The 3,834-nt window shown below is 41.7% G+C and overlaps 1 protein-coding gene across 3 annotated transcripts in view; it reads right to left on the bottom strand.

Moving 5' to 3' along the window:
- The window catches only part of LOC109974565 (tropomyosin alpha-3 chain-like), a 56,242-nt gene that overhangs the window by 17,372 nt on the left and 35,036 nt on the right, over positions 1–3,834 (bottom strand). The window lies entirely within an intron of this gene.

The raw sequence follows: 3,834 nt of genomic DNA, 5'->3' as shown, positions 1-3,834 counted from the left end.
TTCCCTACATGAGATCAATATAATATGAAATAAATGGAAGCTGACGGGAGCTCTGCTGCTACTAGAATACATATCAAAAGAGTACTCCTTCGTCCTTTTCTGCCTGTCACACACTGCTCAAATTACAGACAAAGGCCGGGTGGTAGTCACAGGAATAAAAGCTCCTGTCAGTCGTGGCTTGTTGACTGTCAGACTTCAGCTGATTGTTTATCATTTCATTTCAGGGTCATATGATTCTCCTAAATATCTCAGGTAAACTCTTTTTTATTCCAGATGGACTTCAAAGATATGTTGTAACAAGGTCCCAGATTTAATCCCTCTTATTGTTATGGCCACCCTGCAGCTGTTGCTGCCATTACAGTCAGGAGCTGACACCATTTCAGTTTACAGTGAATGACATTAACAGCCAAAGGCCTCATATTTCACAAAATTGTTCTTCATTTTTAAGGCAAGACATCTCTCTTTTCAAAATACTAATGCTGACCTAAAAGCCACAATGTTATGTCCACAGGATTTATTAGAATTCGTTACTGACACCACATTTCCCCTCAAGATTAATGTACAAAAAAATTGGATGGAGGATGCTCTGCTATATTTAAATAGCGCTTCTCTTATATGAACTGTTGGTGACAGGGTGAGATGTTGTGAGGTAGATAAACAATACAAACTGAAATTGGAGAGGAATGCCTATTCTGTAACCCTATTCCATCATCTGGCCTCTACTGCCTATAACTGTACATTTGTCACTGCCCCCCCTTTAGGCCCCACTTGGGTTATTAATAAACATCTTTTGGCTGACATTGTCTAGAGGATTAGAATGAGAGACCACATCTGTAGCTATGCACACAAATACACAGGCAAAAGGAATGAGCACAATTATGCCTAGTTTGTTAATGTGATCGGGAGGCAGTGACTAGCTGAATTCTGACAGTCTGGACAGTTTGTTTGCCTTTAAACCAACAATCACATGTAGAGGTTGAGATCAGCTTCCTTCTGTGGATTGGTGTGTTGGACTGCGCCCTTTTCTATTATGGGATCTGTGACCATACTGGCCTGATGGTGCACGTATACTATGTATGGTGATAGGGTTTGAGTCTAGTACTAAAGGGAAAGGTTGTGTAAAATCATACAAGCTGTTTCAGTGTTAGAAGGTTCAGTCTGAAACAAGAGTAGAGTAGGTACTTTATTGATCCCACAGTGGGGAAATTTCTGTGTTACAGCAGCAATAGAGAACAACCAACATAACACCATAACAACAGACACCACCATAAGAACAGACACATAAGAACAGAACTTCATAAAAACACGAAAAAGAACACAACGAGGGCACAGCTGCTGTAACTTGCTGCCACTCTGCGCGGCACATGTGTGCGTACGTAGGTACGTAGTAAAAAAAGAACACTTAGTCTTAAAATAAAAAGTTACATAAAGGCAACAAAGCATTAGGACTGATATGCACAATGATTATAAAAGTAGCGTCATCAGATGGTTACATTTTACACAGCACAAATAAGCAAATCAAAGGCACCTAAAAACAGGGCAAAGCAGCACTGGAGAGAATCAGGAACAACAATAGAGACCAAAACAGGCATTAGCCTACAGTAGGTCCAGAGTTTTTACAGACTGGGCTACTTATGTAATAACAGTTCAAACAGTTGCTGTGCCATCATCAGCATGATTGCATTCTGCATTGTTGTACTGTTTGCCATGTTGTGAAATTTTTGCTCAGAAGACACTGTTAATATCAAAAAAATAAAGACAATTATAATATATAATTTATCATAGAATAGCCAAAAAAACAACTACCAGTGAAAATGTTTGATTCATTTTAAAATATATTGCCTTGTAAAATGTTTATCATCCATTTGGAGTTGACTAAAGGTTTCTACAGCAAAATAAAATCAATTTGAATTTTACTACTTTGTGTGTGCGGTGCTGCCACAGATCAGACATGATCATGATGTGTCTCAGATCAGTAAATGATGCTGACAGATTTCTCTCTCTATTCTTATTCATGTGCACATGACCATTTGTCTTTATGAAGACCGAGCCACCAGTCTGATTTGTAGTGAAGTGGACTGTCTAAACCGCTGAACACCAACTTCCTGTGTGTCCAGTCACTGGACAGAGACAGAGTGAACGTTCTCCTTGCACATGTTCATTGATCTGACAGTGGAGTGAACGGACACAGTGTGTTTGCAGCAGCAGCTGGTTTCTCCCCCCTCTCTCATGGAGCTGTGTGCCTCTCACATACTCACTGTAATACAACAGAAACAATGAAGAACTATGTGACGGGGAGAAGGCTGAGGGCAAGGAAGATGAAATCACTGAGGAAGGAGAGCAAACACGACGGGTAAAGCCCTGAGAGACACGGTGGCCACGGGATGTCTGAACAATTATATAAGCTACGTTCACATCACATTAGCAGGAGAGTGCTCTGCACAGAGGGAGTCAAAGCTCCTGTTCAATTCCTCAGTGTTTTAGCAACAGGCAGCGCTGGTTCCTTCTGACTGCGACAAACATATTCTTGTTTAAGTATAAGCACCTGTTGATCATCAGTTTTAGGAACAAGAATACAACACAAAATACAGGGGTACAAATAGCAGTGGATGGTATTTGAATTCAAAACAGTAAATATCTGCAGTACTATAGCCATTTAAACTACACAATGCTAAAGCTTTATGGAAAGATGGAGGCAGGATTATGTATCATTTCTTTTCTGTACTAACTCAGACTTTTGTTAACAAAATCTCAGCCAACACTTTTTGTACTATTTGTTGTTTTTAAACTGCTTTTTGTACATGTGAGTATCTAGAATGGCTGAAGAGAGACTGAAATCCAGCTGCTATATGTCCCCTGTGTTTCTACTGGATGTTACGTACCACTGGATCTGTTCCTGCTGGTCTCAGTTTATATTTCATGTTCATGTTTTTGTTGCTCCGACATTTGTTTTGATTAATTGTCCTGGTGTTTTACTGACTCACTATAGAGGGTCCAGAGCATTTGGAGATCTGTATTTTGCTGCCATGGGCAATCTAGCCACAGGAGTTTCAAGCCACTGACTTCTGTGCCGGTCCCAAACCCAGACAGAGAGGGTTGCGTCAGGAAGGGCATCCGGGTAAAAACATGCCAAATTTAAACATGAATCATCAGTGAGAATTCCATACTGGATCAGTCGAGGTCCGGGTTAACAACGACCGCCACCAGTGCTGTTGACCTTCAGGGTGCTGGTGGAAATTGGACTACTGTTGGTCGAAGAAGGAGAGGAGGTAGAAGGATTCGTAGACAGAGAGAGAAGAGGAAAGGCAGGAGTATAGGTCTGAGAATAGGGACTCTTAATGTTGGCACAATGACAGGGAAAGATAGAGAGCTGGCGGACATGATGGAGAGAAGGAAGGTAGATATACTGTGTGTGTGCAGGAGACCAGGTGGAAGGGTAGCAAAGTACGTAGCATTGGAGGGAGATACAAACTGTTTTATTATGGTGTGGACAGGAAGAGAAATGGGGTAGGAGTGATCCTGAAGGAGGAGCTCGTGAGGAATGTTTGAGGTGAAAAGTGTGTCAGACAGGGTCATCAGTTTGAAGTTGGAAATTCAAGGGGTAATGTTGAATGTAGTCAGTGGTTATGCTCCACAAGTAGGGGGTGAGTTAGAAGAGAAGGAGAGATTCTGGAGTGAATTAGATGAGGTGATGGAGAGTATTCCTAGAGGGGAGAGAGTGGTGATTGGGGCAGACTTCAACGGGCACGTTGGTGAGGGGAACAAAGGTGATGAGGAGGTGATGGGCAGGTTTGGTGTTAAGGGAAGGAACCTAGAAGAACAGATGGTGGTGGA

This window comes from Monopterus albus, unplaced genomic scaffold (genome assembly GCF_001952655.1).
Source record: "Monopterus albus unplaced genomic scaffold, M_albus_1.0 scaffold339.1, whole genome shotgun sequence".
Taxonomy (NCBI): domain Eukaryota; kingdom Metazoa; phylum Chordata; class Actinopteri; order Synbranchiformes; family Synbranchidae; genus Monopterus; species Monopterus albus.
The sequence above is the reverse complement of the archived record's forward strand: the minus strand, read 5'-3'. Positions and strand labels throughout refer to the sequence as shown.